General features: G+C 33.9%; 1 protein-coding gene across 3 annotated transcripts in view; it reads left to right on the forward strand.

Annotated features, from left to right (window-relative positions):
- Positions 1-2,429: 2,429 nt before the first annotated feature.
- The window catches only part of LOC101887274 (titin), an 84,497-nt gene continuing 70,210 nt past the window's right edge, over positions 2,430-16,716 (forward strand). Inside the window, exons 1-2 of one of the 3 annotated variants that reach the window (XM_059122139.1) lie at positions 6,152-6,464; positions 8,867-10,698. The gene's annotated coding sequence lies outside the window, so the exon portion shown is untranslated. Of the gene's footprint in view, positions 2,721-6,151; positions 6,465-8,866; positions 10,699-16,716 lie in introns of those variants that run through there. The other 2 variants (XM_011292582.3, XM_020035375.2) reach the window with 2 other exon arrangements.

The following is a 16,716-nucleotide window of genomic DNA, read 5'->3' on the forward strand; positions in this document are numbered from 1 at the left end:
TGTTGCAGCGTCCTTTATTTCTGTTTTGCTCTTTGAAGTTCTTTAAGATGAGTGGAAGGGAGACAATTGTAGAAAGATCTTCTCATGAGAGAATATTGGTAGCTAACAAAAACGATGATTTTTCTTTTTGCAACAACGCCATGCACAAACAAATACATATTTTGTGAAATATAAAATTTAAGAGTTTTTTAAACACTTGTTCTTTTTTTTACGTTTTGCTATTGTTTTTTTGCACGTTTACGTTACTCATGCGCCCGTTATGTTAAAGATCAAGTTTTATGAACACTCTTCCAATTAGAATTTACGCTTCCGCGAGAAAACACATCCGTCCATTTTAAAGCTCACCGAATGACTGAATGTCGGTATCGTGTCGATGTTTTTGAGTAGATCGATAAGAAGGTGTAAGTGAGATAGATATATTAATGTTGTTATTCACTTCGATAGGGAAATGGGAAACAAGAACACGAAGATGTTTAAAAGGATGTTGTTCTGGGAGTGATGTCAATTTAGCGATTTTTGATTATAAAAATATTTGATGAATGAAAGTGGGTTCGAATGGTTAAAATTAAATAAATTATTATTAAATAATGAAAATTAAATAAAATTACATGTGGTCTGCATAGAAATGCATTCTGAGTCAATTTATGCATGTTCTATCCATGTATAGGGTGATTTGTATACCCTATATCATATTATGGAGGGTATATTAAGTTTGTCATTCCGTTTGTAACACCTCGAAGTATACATTTTAGACCCACAAAGTATATATATTTTGGATCAGCATAAAATTCTAAGCGATGTCCGTCCGTCTATTCGTCTGTGGAAATCACTATAGCTTCCGAACGAAATGCGGTAGGTTGATAAAATTTTACTCAAATGTATATTATATCTGCAGGACTTTTAGTCTTGAAAATGGGCCATGTAGGTCCACGTATTCGTATAGCCCCCATGTAACAGTACCTCCACCTTCTCGATATTTGGTATTTTGATGATTTTAGTCATTATTCACCAGAATTGTTTCAAATTTGGTATTTGAAGTTCGTAATAGATACTACAGCCTACGACAGAAAATTGTCTGTGCAGGTCCCCGTCTTCGTATAGCCCACATATAACGGTACCTCCCAATATTCGATATTTTCATGATTTTAGCGACATTTTTTACAGGGATTGTTTTAAATTTGGTATTTGAAGTTCGTAATAGATACTACAGCCTACGACAGAAAATTGTCTATGCAGGTCCACGTCTTCGTATAGCCCTCATATAAAGATACCTCCGGATATTCGGTTTTTTGATGATTTTTAGGGGCATTATTCAATGGAATTGTTTGAAATTTGGTATTTGAAGTTCGTAAGGGATACTACAGTCTATGACGGAAAATTGTCTGTCCACGTCTTCGTATAGCCCCCATATAACGGTACCTCGGATATTCGGTCTTTTGATGATTTTTAGCGGCTTTTTTCACCGGAATTGTTTCAGCATATGTCAGAAAATTGTCTGTGCAGGTCCACGTCTTCGTATAGCCCTCATATAGCGGTACCTCCGGATATTCGGTCTTTTGATGATTTTAGCGGCATTATTCACCGGAATTGTTTAAAATTTGGTATTTGAAGTTCGTAATGGATATTGCAGCCTATGACAGAGAAATGTCTGTGCAGTTCCACGTCTTCGTATAGCCCCCATATAACGGTACCTCCCGATATTCGGTATTTTGATGAATTTAGAGACCTTATTCACGTTTTGGTATAGCCCCCATATAATGGTACCTTCCTATATTCGGTATTTTCATGATTTTTGCTACTTGATTCACCGATTTGTTTTTAAAGCTTCGCATTTTAATATTGTAATGTCTTGTGACGAAACTTGCTTATGTATTTTTAGCAACAATATATTTGAAAAACAAAAATAAAACGGCCGGGCCGAACTTTGAATGCCCTCCAACTGTTAACATCTTAAAAATACCTAATGTAGCCGTTATATCAGGACATGGAGGGTTCGGCCCGGCCGTTTTATTTTTGTTTTTCAAATATACTATTGCTAAAAATCGCTAAATTGGCATTACTCCTAGAACAACATCTTCATGTGTTTCGGCGCGCTTATACTCGAACGGTTGTGTTTTTGTGAAACGGATAAAATGTGTAAAGAAAATAACAAAAAAGTTAATAATAAAAAAATGTTGAATAAGAAATTAAAGAATATAACGAATTGGTATGTGCTGGCATGAAAATGTGGTTTTGCGGCATTTTATTGTTGCTTTAATCCATTACTGAATAATTTCTCCTAGAAAAGTAACGAACTTATTTATAATTTATAGGAATACTTTCCCATTACATCTAAAATCGATAGGCACTCGATTCGATTTTTTTAAAACAATTTTAGACAATTTATCGATTAGGCCAAAGTCGATCTATGTATCCCTAGATGAGATGAGACAAAACAAAAAACAAACGACGGAATAAAGTTCTTAGAAATTAATTTGTTGGAAAAATGAATTGAAAATTAGTTTATAGCGTTCTTACAGTGAAAATTAATAAAAACGGTACAAGTGGATAAAATAATGTGTTAAAAGAAGTTATTTCTGTGTCAAAAAATAATAAATGAAAAGAAAAATTGTGATCAAGACTAAATTGTCTAGATATTCGTTCTGTGAAAACAACAACATCGTCGTGGACAAAAGTGAATGAATGGCAAAAGCAATTTTGGAGTAAAATAAGAAAATAAGGTAACCTACATTTTATTCATTAAAATCTCGATGCTTCATATCAGTTTTTATTTATTTCTATTGTGCAAATTGAAAATATTTTCTTTTGTTATTTTCCCATTGAAATTGTATTCATTCATTTGAATACAAAAAGTGGCAACACTTTTTCTTGTGTTTTCCCATTCTCTTCTGTTCCCTTGTTTGTGTTCTGTCTCCAATAGACGTTTGACGTTGTTTACGAAAAATTGGGAATGTTTGAGAGAGGAGTTAATCAATAAATGACACAAAATAGGGTTGCCAAGTGTCATTTTATGATAACTATTTGGGCAGGTATTTCAAAAGACGGGAATGCCTATACAACGCGAAATATAACGAAATGTTAAATTAGAAATGATATTTATTTTTTGTGATGTGATAAAAATATGAAAGTGTAAAATGTTTACATTATGATGTTGAAATCAAATTAGAATCAAAAGTTGTTGTTAGAAAAATGGAGGGAACAACTCTAGTTTAGTAAAAACTCTTAGATTTTTTCGATTTTTTTAAAAGGTCGGTATTTTTATCCTGATTTGTAGTACTAGTTTTTTTGGGAGATGGACTCGGGAACCCACATTTTTGACACTGGGCTGGATTCTTGTTCTATGAAAATATAAGAAAATTTTTTTTATAAAATTTTTCATTTCACATTTCTTTCCTTTATAAAAGTTTTCATTTCACATTTTCATAGAACCAGAATTGAGGCCCTGCCCACTTATCCGATGTAGACAATATTGGCATCGTTTGAAAGTGTATAGGTATCCAAAACAAACAAGTGCTCACAGGATGGTTCGGAAGTTATAGTCAAATTAGTTTTTATAAAACACCCAAAAAAAAAAGGTCGTCGACAAAATTGATGCCAAATTATACCTGACACTCTTACCCTTCTAAAATGCTACAATTTGTGCTATTGTCTATATCGGGTAAGTGGATCTAGATCTACTATTTATAATCAGCATAAAATTCTATGTGGGTTTAACGATGTCCGCCTGTCTATCTGTCGAAATGGCGATCATATTACATACTTTTATTCAAAAATGTTTTTTTTCTATTGGTGGAGGCTATTGAAAGCTCAGCTTTCTTCTTCTTTATGAACAATTATTATTTTTTGGCTTACTGAGCTTTTGTAGGGCTTCCGTCGTGCGTATGATTTTCCACTGGACATAAACCTCAAAATATTAAATTTTAGACTCCACAAAGTATATATATTCTTGATCAGCAAAAAATTCTACGTCGATTTAGCCATGTCCGTCCATCAGTCCGTGTGTGGAAATCACTCTAGCAATCGGACGAAATGAAGTAGGTTGATAAAATTTTACTCAGCAGTGTGTGTTTGTTCTGCCGGACATTTGGCATTGATAATGGGCTATATAGGTCCAGTTTTGACCCCCCTATAACTGTACTGACAGATCCTATGTTTGTCAGCTGCTTTAGTCACAATTTTAACCCAAATTAGCCGTAAATTGGTTTGATATAGCCCCAAATGACTGTACCTCTAAATAAGTATATGGATTATGTCACACTTTTCACCAGAAATGTCTTAAGTTTGCAACTTCAAGTTCCTAAAATGTACTACATCCTGTAACAGAAAATTGCACATAAAATTCCACGTATGATAGAATAATATAGGTAGACGCATCGACACATCCGCTGGGAAAATGAACTGTCAAACCAATTTTAGAATTGAAAATGTTGAATGAAAAATGATTTATACTTGTAAAAATAGTTGAAAACGCGTATTATAATGACCTACGAATGACGTCGTATAACAAAACATATGAAAATCTATTTAAATTAAAAAAAAAAACATTTTAAATTTTTTGAAGCATTTACCTGTATTTTTTACCACGGGTCCACGTCTGTAGCCCCCATATAACGGCATTTCCCTTTATTCTGTGTTTTAATGATTTTAGCGACTTTATTCACCCGGCTTGTTTCAAAGTTCGTATTTGAATTTCCTAATGAGTGATACCATCTGTGACCGAACATTGTCTAAGCAGGACGCCTTTTTGACTGGCTTAACTATAGGATCAAAAGAAGTATTAGGTTAACTTAGTTCGATTTTGGTCATACGCTCCTTTGTTCTTTCCCGAAGAAGGCACATATTCTCACATTAACTTCCTATTTTCCATATTTTTATGACCTGGTATTTTTCGACGGTTTTTTTTAAATTCCTTCGAAATGATGGGGATATTAAAACTACTGCTTACTTACTTACTGCTTGTTTTTTATTATTTTTATAACTTTTTTAATACATGTATTCAATGCTTGTGGCCAAAAGCATCGTAGGCGTACTTCAGATATTAGGTAGGGGGCTCAAGGTTATAGCCAGCCGACGACTTTAGCCAGTCAAAAAAGAGTTTTATATACTCTCACATAACTCCCTATATTCCATATTTTTATGACTTTTTTTTTTGAAAAATTTCGGAATCTTTCCAAATGTTGGAGGAAGTCAAAACTACTGCTTACTTACTGCTTGTTTTTTTATTATTTTTATAATTTTTTAATACATGTTTTTAATGTTTGTGGCCAAAATAGTCGAAGGCGTACTTCAGATACTAGGTAGACCGGTCAATGTTATAAACAATATGCGGTCTTTTCCAGAACTGCAAGAATGTAAAATTTTTTAATGCGTAGGTAGGTTTAAGCAGACACTGGAACAGACCAATGGTGGAAAATTGCAAAGGAGGAAATTTTAGTTTTTAAGGATGAAGAAAAAATTATTATTTCATATGTTTGCATTAGATTAATTTACATAATTTCTCATTGTCTGCTGAGGTTTTTAGCTAAACAACATCACGATACGGTTAAATATTCTCTACGTTTTCTTTTATGGTTGATGATATTATTTCAGGTTAATAATATATCCATCTATGACTCTGTGTTTACAATCATTAATTTGGAATATGCTAATACCTTGTAGTCTAGGAACTTCACAGATTGCATCTGATTAAATATGTTTGAAATCGAAATTCTTTGATATGTTGATAATTTTTGTTGATTCTGAGAATCCAATATCACTTGGAATTAACAATAATAATGCCCCTAGATTATTTGATTCATTTACTGCAATCAGCATTTTTTTCCTCGGAAATGCCTAAATTTATTCAAAAGCAAAATAATCACAATTTTAACAATTCCCAATGACAATGGCAACTCTAACGTTTACTTTTTATGAGAGAAACAAATCAAAACAAACATTTCTTTTCCATTCTCTCTCTCGCTCTCTCATTGTTGATTCGATAGACGATATCAGCTGTTTCTGCTCTGCCAGCATTTGGTAGAGTTTCGTTTGTTTACTTTTTTCGACGTTCGCCAACAAATGAAAACAGACAGTTGTGTTTTGAATTTCGTGGAAGTCAGTTGTTAGGCCGAGAAATAATACGAAAGGCATGTATACAAAACAAGAAGAGTAGACAAAAAAAAAAATAAAAGAAACACCACCAATCGTCAGTCAGCCCGCCTCCCCCTTCCACAAAAACAATTCGTTCTGTTGATGATTTTGGAAAACAAAGGAAACACTGATGAACAACGGGCATACAAACAATTTTTGTATTTGGTTGGTGGAGTGCAACAAAATGAAGTGCCAGTGGTAGCAAGCAAAAGTAACAAACGACGCAAAAAGTGAAATACCTACCTACCTCCCCAGAAGAAGGCAAAATATAAACGCACACAGACAAGTTGTGGAATAAATAACAAAAAAAAAAAACTTTCCATAAAAATTTCAAAGTGAAGAATTCTCAATTCAATGATTTAATCAAATGAAAAAAAAACGAAATACTGAAGAACAAAATCTATATTATATTGCAAAAATTGAAAGCAATCGCTGCAGTATTTAGAAAAAAATTAAATGAGAATAGAGAACACAGTTCAGTAGCTAATGCTGCTGCAATCGCAATAATAGAGAATTTTAAAATTCAAATTTTGCACCAATTAGACAAATGTAAATGTGACGTACTGGTGTAACGTTGTGAAACCTGGACAAGAAGTGGCCTTTATTAGAAGCAGAACATTTTGAATTATTTTGTTGCTGCAAAATAGTTAGTTATCGTTGTTTTTTATAAAAACAACGTTATAGTAATGTTTATCAGGGGGTAAGGCAGGATATACCGAGTTTTCTGAAACGGACACCAGTCCTCATAAGTTCCCTGGTCTTTTGTCTACAACATTAACCCCAGGAGTGATTTTAAAATAACTCCTATGTCACAAAAATTTTTAGACGACTTTCGAACCGAAGTCTGACTGAATAAACAATCATAGGAAATTCGGAAGATAAAGTAGAGTTACCGGAACAAAGTCAAAAGTAATATCGTGCTGATTTCTGATTTTTTGCAGACTTCCTAACAGTTTTCGATCAGAATTCGAAAAACTGATTTTATGAGTTCTGATTGGCGTACGTGTTTTCCCCCGGCACAACAACAATTACGCATTTATTTTATCCACAATGTGTAAGCGAAAAAAAAATCTCAAAAAAGAGAGAAACTCACTGAGTTGCCTGTTTACAACAAATGTTATACAAGGCAGAAGAGAAAAAACTCTAACAAGAGAAAGCGAATTCCTATGTCGGTCAGACGATTCGCACAAAACATCAGACTTGAGCAGCTGTGTAAGACATCTGACATTTGGTTCCTTGCTTTTGTTTCGTTTGTTGCCGTGGTTTGTGGCGCGGGCGCGTTATCTTTCCAACGAATTTTGCTCCCACTATAAAATGAGCAAAACACTCTAGCACTTATTAGAGAGAAAGAGAGTATCCATGTTTGGATTTTTTCAATCCCAGGAGTACTCCCCCTTGAATTCGAGCTTATCTTAGTTATATTTTAAAAACTTAGTTATATTTTAAAAACTATGCTTTTAGCTCAGCTCGACATTACAAAAAAGACAATCTAATTAAAAAATAACTTGTAAAACATAAAAAACGTTTTTTGGGCCTTGAAAAAAATAATGTTGGACTGTTGAAAAATGTTATCAAAAACCCGGGTTTTTGGCTTTGTTGAACCATAAAAAAACAGGAAAATCCACTTTGAAACTTGAGGAGATTTCCAGAAAAATCCAGTTCGAACCTTGAAAGTTAATGTTATTCAAAATAAATGTTTTTAGATTCTGTTGATCCATTAAAAATAGTATTAGTCTTTCGTTGGTCCTTAAAAAAATATTCTTAAAAATCAAATTTTCCAACCGGATTGAATCCAATTTAAATTTTTGTTTTGACATTAGAAATAATAAAATAGAAAACAATGAAATTTAAGATATAGCTATAGCTCTCATATATCATTGGGGGAAGTGGCCATATTATGCACTCTTAACAATGATATCCGGTTCGAGTTAACAGACACATGCAAGAAACTCCTTTGTCAAATTTTGTCGAAATCGGTTGAGATATTGATATACAAGTATGTGATGGAAAACCCAATTCGATTTGTTAATTATTAAAATATTTAATTCTGACAGAATACTCTTGGTAAATTCTATTTTCATAAGTTAACCACAATTTCCATTAAGGAATTAATTAATTTAAAATAAATTAAAAAAATGATTCCGAAATTACTAGAAATAGTTTTCATTACATACTTCATAGTTTCACACATCAATTCCTCGATTTTGATGTAAATTAAAGACCAATTTAAACATAGCACAAATATGCAATATAAACATACATTTGTCAGGTCTAACTCTGCCCTAATTTAATACTTGCTTTACTGAATCTGGTTAAAAATAGTCTACGCTACGTTAACGTTACGTTTACACTTGGTCTAATTGGTAGCATAGATTTCGTAATTGTTCTTCGTACGACATACGTTTACTCTTCTACTTTGTACTCTCCTGTTGGTGCTGCTGCTGTCGTTGTCGTCGTCTTCGTTGTTTTTGTTGTTGTGTTTTGCTATACATTCATCTCGTCCATCTCAAATATTGTATATTTTGTGTGCTCAATATTTCTTTGTTCGTTTTCAAATAACAACGACGACGACGACGGCGTTGACGAAGTAGAACAGAAATTTTTCTACAGAGGAGATGATAAGATTCGTTTTTCTTTTTTGCTACAAAAAAGTGTATATTTTTCTATTCGTTATTATTATTGTTAAACAAATAAATTAATAAAAATTTCTTACAATTGAAAATTGTTCGTTCTGTAGTGCAGTGCAGTGTGTAAAAAGTGTAAATTCTGAAAAAAAAAGAACGAATGAACGAACGGAAAAAAGTAACTACCTATCCATTAACAAAATGAAACGTAATATGTGATTGTGAAACGACAAAAAAAAGAAACGAAACTCAGTAAAATTTTCTGGAAAATAAAATTGGAAACGAACCTCCCACATCAAAATCCTTTGGCAAATTGGAAAATAGTGTCAAAAAAGTGTCCAATGTTTAAAAATGAGTCAAGGTTTTTGAAAAATAAAATCAAATTCAACCAACCAGACCCCCTACGCTCCGCTCAAGCAGCCAGCCAGCCATTACAGTCCAAACATCTATTGCTCTTACTGAAGGTCATTACAGAGGAAATGAAAAACAGGCCAGAATAAAACGAAAAATTTACATATCACCAGTGTTGTTGTTGCTGCAGCGCCAGGAGGTGGAGGACGTCAACGATTTTTTATTTTAATTCGCAACAGTGTTTCGTGCGTGTGTTTTTGTCGAAAATCGCAGATGTGAAGGCTTTGTTTAAAATCCTTTAAACCCCCAGAAAAGGGAATAGTGAATCCATTGACCATCCAGTGTTTTTTGAACATCTTTCGTTGCCCCACATCTCCCACCCCTTGAATTTTAGTTTTATTTTATCGTTGCTGTGACTGGTTGGACTCTTTCATTCCCCCTACTCTTTGTTGTGACTTTGACTTTGGCCAAGAACAGCCAAGGAACGAACCAGAGACTAGCATTTGCAGCCGCAGTGGGGCACAGAAACGACGACGACGACGTCGTCACCATTGTGTGGAATACTCGGGAATAAAGTACACCGAAAAAAAGAACATAAAAGTCTAATAACACAAAAAGAAACACTACAACCAAATAAATGAAAATAAAAAAATTTACACACAAAAACAAAGAATAATAAAAATTAAAAACTAACAACAACAAAACCCATTGGCTGCAACAGTGACGGACAGAATTAATTGGCAGCGCAGCAACGTCGAACAGCTGCCTCTCTAACAACAAACAAAAGACGAAGCAGCAAGTAAAACGTAATAACAGCAAAAATAAAAAAGAGACAAAATGGTGAAAACAACGTAGGAGAAGAAGAGGAAAATCAAAATAAAAACGAAAGAAAAATAAACAATAATAAACGAGCAGCAACAACAACAACGTCATCCAATTCTCTATTGCATTTCAAAACAGATGATTTTTGTTTTGTTTCTTCGCCTCCTCGTCACAACACCCTCTCGTTGAACAACAACAGCAGCAAGTTATTCTCCCTCCAACCACAATTAACTCTCTCTCTCACACAAAGTAATTACCAGCAATTGTTTTGTTTGAGACACATGAATTGAGAGAACGGGCAAAGATATATAAAGAGAGAGAGAGCTCCCCCTTTAACTTCTCACTTTGGTGTTTGTTTGTTTATTTATTTATGTGTGGATAGACGACAGACCCCCAACCCATTTGTTGTTGTGTGTTTGCTTTTTTTTGTTATTCAACTGCTGTGATCGCCTGTTCAACTCCAAGTGCAAGACCAGTCCATGTAAACCCCGTTTGCGCCCGCTTTTGACCAGAACAACTTGATTGTTTCTTGCAAAACATTTGCTTTTGGCGATCGGAAGTTTGACGACGACAGCTGTTTTATTTAACACACATTCTTCGTCTTGGGATGTCATAATTTTTGTTTTGTTTGTTAATTTGTGTGCTGTGAACAACGACGACAGAGGTGAGGTGGTGTCTTGATCTCGCCCAGCTCAGCTGTTAAATGACAGTGGCTTTGTCTTAATTGCAGCAGGCAACCAACAACCAACCTATGGACTATAAATTTTGAAAGGTGAGTTGTTCGAAAAATACATTTTAATTTGTTCCTTTTAGATCTGAGTCAGTGAGGGGTATTTGAACGGTCATACAAATTTATACACATGGTCAAATTTTTAAATCCTTACATGTGAAATTGGTCAGAGTGTATTTCTGGAGTGTTAGGATAAGTTCTCCTATGTTCGGCACATCAAACCATAAAGCATATTTTTATATTTTACCTCAAATAAATAAATTATATACCCTACACGAGTATGTGTTTGGGGGTATTATTAGTTTCATTGGGCCAAAAAGATTAGAAATATTGGTCCTCCTATCTCGCCGAGTTGATCTAGCTATGTGTGCCCGTCCGTCTGTCCATGTTAACGCGCTACAGGTCGCATTTTTGGCCCGATCCTCTCGAAATTTCGCATGTAGGTAGGGATAGGATCGGAATAGAAGCCTATTGTTTGTGGAGATGATCGCAATATTGTTGGCTGTTGAAATGAATCAATATTTTAAAAAATATATGATTTTAAAGTGTTTTTCTGCACTCCACAATTATAGACGAATAGTAAAATTTTGCATGGGTCTTGAGTTCAGGACTGAGCGGAAGCCTAACAATTTGGATTGTCATCGGATAATATTTAGAGGGTGAAATGGATGATAAGTTTTGTATAAAAAAATAAAAAAAACCGCTATTTTTAATTCTGATGAAATCACAAAAAAAAAAAAATTAAAATGGACCATAAATTCGAGTGCAGCAAATAATGAACAAGCGACACAGAACAATCTATATCTCTCCATCCTAGACACCAAAAGTGATCCAAAACTAGCACCACTTAGTACTTTTCGAACAATAATAGTACACAATTCCAAAACCATCTCCTTACCTTAATCACAGACACCAACAGTGACATCTATACCAAATTTTAGGATCTCAGTTCTACTCCTTCACACAATACCAAATTTAGTACAGGGTGAGATAAAAAACTGCAACAAAGTCAAACGCCATAATTGTTACATATTTTTTTAAAATTTTATTGAATGAAAGCAAATTTCAGATATAGCATCAAATTTTTGAAAAAAAAAAATAGATTTGTTCGAATTGGTCACTTTGGCACGAATTATGGCCTTCAAATGGCCAATGAAACCGTTACACGCTGCCCGAATGTTGCTCTGCGGTATTTTGGCCCATATCCAAAGATTTTGGTGGACATTGTGCGCAGGAAATGTAGCGAGGAACCTCATTTTGTAATCATTTTTGGGTGGCATTACTGAGTCCTGTTGGAATGTCCAAGGTCTGCGGCCAAAATGTTGGGTGCCCCAGGCTTTAATACACCCTCCAGAATATTTTCGCGATAATATTCGGCATTTATTCTGATGCCACGGTCGATTAATACAAGCGGAGAGCGACATCTGTTATGACGACCCACGCCATCACCATTGCCGGCTCTTGAGTTCTGGTGGCCAACCGCAGGTGCACATTTTCAGCTGCCTCTTTGACAAGTAAACACGATCATTTTGTTTGTTTACAAACTGCTGGAGAACGAATGTTTTCTCATCGGAGAAAACCAAATTCGTCAACTGACCACTTTCGGCCAAGCGTAGCAACTTTTTAGCTCTTTTGAGTCTATTTTCTTTCTGTTGCGTTGTAAGTTCTTGAACTTTTTGTAATTTTAATGGCTTTACACCGAGCTCATTTTTCAATATTTGCCGAATGGAATATTGCCATAAGCCATTTTCGGCCACTGCGACGCTTCTTTACTTTTCGAGCCATTTTTGCTGATGTTGCTGTTTTCTTCCGTCCACTTCCTTGACGTCGGGCTACGCTACCAGTATCACGGTAACGAGCGATGGTACGAGACACTATAGATTTATTCACATTTAAATTCTGGATTGCTCTAAAGATAGCCAAGTGTGGTTTTCCGGCAAAATAAATAAGGAAATCAAACTTTCACGCTTAAATTCCATCATGAAACAAATCTCGGAACATTTTAAATTTTTTATGTTTTATAGTTTGAAATTCATTTAACAAATATATTTCAAAATTTAAGTATGGATAGATCCTTCCTTCTAAATTCGGATGAAATAATCATTCAAATCTCTACACCTCAAATCTCTGATAGTTTTAAAAAATCATTTTTTTTTGAAAGTCTTTCAAAGCTCGCCTCTTAAAATTCTTTCTTAAAAATTGCACATTTCCTATCTAAAAATCCTTTGAAATTTGGCTTTAAATCCAACATTTAGAGAATGAAAATATACTTGAAAAATGTCTTATATTGTTCTATAAAAATAATCATAAAAATTACACCAAATGATCTCAAAAATATTCGTAATATTTTTGACACATTTTCATTAAAAAATACGTTAAAATGCCACTGTTGCTGAAAATATTTTTTTTAAGTCTTCTTTTTAGCTCTGTTATAAAATTTGATTTTTTCTCTGAGACTTTGTTCTGCTTCATGGAATTTCCTGTTGACAAAATTGTTATTTCTTTGTGCGCTGCAAAAAATGCAAGTTCTTAATGATAATTCGCAACACTTAATTATTTGAAGCGATAAAATATGTTTCAAATTAATTGTTTATCATCACAAAATGGGAATTTTGAGTCAATAACCGATATTCCTTGAAACTCACCTACCTACCTATCTGGTCTTTTACCCTTTCAGATAATAATAAAATGATGTCAATGCATTTTATTCCGTTATAGCTAAAATTAAAAGTGAATGGGCAAATAAATTGGTTATTTTATTGCAAAATTATGCCAAATGGGTCATTTTACATAAATAGATATGCCTTCTATGAAGAAAGACAGGTTTTAGAGAGAAGCAGAGTTTCTTTTTATTAGGAATGTACTTTTAAAAAATTTTAGGATTTTGTGTTAGAAAATTCTTTAGAAAACAATATTTAAAAAAGTTTTAGCAAAAAAATAAAAAAATCTCCAAAATTTCTGATTTTTTTTTCTCAAAATGTCATGATTGTAGCTTCGAAAATTCTTAAAAAAAATCTTTTAGAAAGAAATGATTTTTTTTTCTAAAAATTCCATGATTATAGCTTCGAAAATCCTTGAAAAATAACAACTTTTTAGAAAAAATAAATAAAAACCTTTAAAATGTTTGACGTTTTTCTTACCCTCAGCCATATGCCTATGGAGGACATACATATATCATTTGATTCGGCAAAAACGTGCCTCATCGAAATCGCGTTTTGAGATCTTAGGTCTCTTTTGCATCAAATCCGTTTCAGGACATTTGGAGTCGATTTAGCAATGTCCGTCCGTCCATCTATCTGGTCCATCTCCGATTTGGTCCAAACTTGGTACATCGTAATATTGTTATAAAACTTAGATCGAGTTCCGAGATGGACAATATCGGTCCACTCCTTCTGCTACCTCCACCACAAAAGGTCGACATTTTCAAAAAAAAAGTATTTTATTGCACCATTTTTATTGCATTTTATTGCATCACTTCTAGGTCAGGTGCGAAAATTTACAATATCGGTCCACTCCATCAACTCTTATAAAAAGGGATGTAAGAGTCCGAAGGTATTCAAATTACACACTCCAAAATATTTTTATTAACCCAAGATCTGCTGTGAAGATGGGATATATCGGTCCACTTCTTCTGATACCTCTCCCACAAAGGGTCAAAATTGTGAATATCCATGAAGTTCAAAAAATGCGAAATTAACATCCAATTCCATTCGGGTTTGGTACACGTCGATATTTCCATCAACACAAGATCTGTTATAAATATGGTAGAGATCATACCATTTTTTTGTACCTCCCGCACAAAGGGTCAAAGTTTTGAATAACCAAAACGATTATAAAATCCGAAATAAGCATCCGGTTCTCTTCATATTTTAAACATCCGGTTATTTGTACTAATACAAGATCTGCTGTGAAGATGAGATATATCGGTCCACTCCTTATGGTACCTCCCCCACAAAGGGTCAACTTTTTGAATACCTATGAATCTCATAAAACGTGAAATTAACTTCCAATTCCATTCAGACTTGGTACATCTCAATATTTCAATCAACACAAGATCTGTCATAAAAATTGTAGAGATCGGATCATTTTTTCTGGTACCTCCCCCACAAAGGGTCAAAGTTTTGAATAACGAAAACCATTATAAAATCCAAAATAAGCATCCGGTTCTCTTAATATTTCACACATCCCATTGTTTCTACTAACACAAGATCTGCTGTGATGGTGGGATATATCGGTACACCTCTTTTGGTACCTCCCCCACAAAGGGTCAAAGTTTTGAATAAGCAAACCGTCCCCCACAAGGGGTTAAAATTTTGAATAACCAAAACGATCATAAAATCCGAAAAAAAACATCCGGTTCTCTTTATGTTTCACACATCACAATATTTTTACTATGATATATATCTGCCCACCCCTTCTTGTACCTCAGCCACAAAGGGTACATCTAAATATTTCTCTCAACCAGAGACCTGAGAAGAATATGGGATTTATGATTTCTCATAAAATGGGATATAAGTTCCATTTTTTTTTGTCATTTTGCCCAAACCAATATTTTTATCTGTATTAGATGAAATATGAAAATGTAATACTTCGGTCCACTAAATCTGGTACCTCACGCACGTTTCAATATTTTATAAAAACTGTCAAATATTTCATGTAATGTATAGGAAGTAGTCGATATAGTCCAAACCTGACACGTCGCAATTTTCGAATCATATTTATTTAGGTCCGATACAAAATGGACAATGTTGGTCCATTCCTTCAGAACCTACTCCACAGAGGGTAAAAAATTTAAAAAATAATGACAGAAGTCAATATATATTTTAGTGCTAAGCTGGTTTGAAAGTAGTTACTGATTCCAAGGTCCATATTTTGGTAATAGGTTTTTTGCTGTGTAATGATGTTAATAACCGCAATTCCGGTTGGGAGAATAAGTTTCTACCTTGAATCACCAATTTTGTTTTTATCCAGTTTCCGACATTAACTAAACTTGTATTTCCCCCTTCCTATTATTAGAAATTTGATTAATTCTCCCCTGTGGATGATGCAATTTCCTTCACAATTTTATTCACATTTGAAAAAAAAAAAGCAACGGTAATTGCAGATTTCTTTCGATTTGTTTTCAATTCGAAAAATAAACAAAAAGTAAAATAGGACATTAAGACAAAGGTGGGTAATTTGAATTTGAAAAATTCAATTTTCATTGTTATCTATTAATCGTTGTCAAACGAATTCTTGGCATACTCCCTCCACCTTACTTTGCCAACCCACCCTCGCCCCCTCCCAACAAATTTGCCCTTTATTTGCATTCAAATCTAATCACAAAATGCATTGGGAATTATTCATTGTTGTCGTTGTTGTCTGCCATTGAATCAAAATAAATATGATGCACATCATAGAGAGAGAGAGTGGGAGAGAGGGGGCCTTAGGGAAGAGGGAAGGGAAGTTGGTGGGTCCAATATATATACATATACATATGTATATACAGGTATAACAGCTACTTATAGAACAAAGAAATTGAATTGAATGGAAACGCCAGGCAGTCAGTCAGTCATTCAAGCAACCACAAGAACAACAAGTAGCCACAAAGAGCGAATGAGCAGCAAATAAATAGCCAGCAACTGAATAAGAAGCAAAAAAAAAGAAAGAACGGCCAAAAACAACACAAATTTGCAATCATATAAAATATATAAAAGAAAGACCTACAACAATAGGAACAACAATAACAACGGCCAAAAGAATGGCAAGAGCAAAAACGGTGGTTATTTTTAAAAATTGGAAAAGAAACAAAGGAAGAAATGGACGGACCGACGGACAGGCAATCAGAGATATTTCAGAAACCATAGCGAACAGAAAATAAATAAATAATAATTATTAAAAGTATAGAAACAACAAGAATGCATTTTTCAAAATATGTACTTAACAATTTTTAGTTATTTGATATTAATTGAATTCTACATTTTGTTGTTTTGCTGCCTTTTTTGCGACTGACATTTGTGCAAATTTTCTGAAAAAAAAGAGAGCCATAAAGGAGAGAATTCTTTCCAATTTTATTGAGAG

This window comes from Musca domestica, unplaced genomic scaffold, assembly GCF_030504385.1.
Source record: "Musca domestica strain aabys unplaced genomic scaffold, Musca_domestica.polishedcontigs.V.1.1 2, whole genome shotgun sequence".
NCBI classification, from domain to species: Eukaryota; Metazoa; Arthropoda; class Insecta; order Diptera; family Muscidae; genus Musca; species Musca domestica.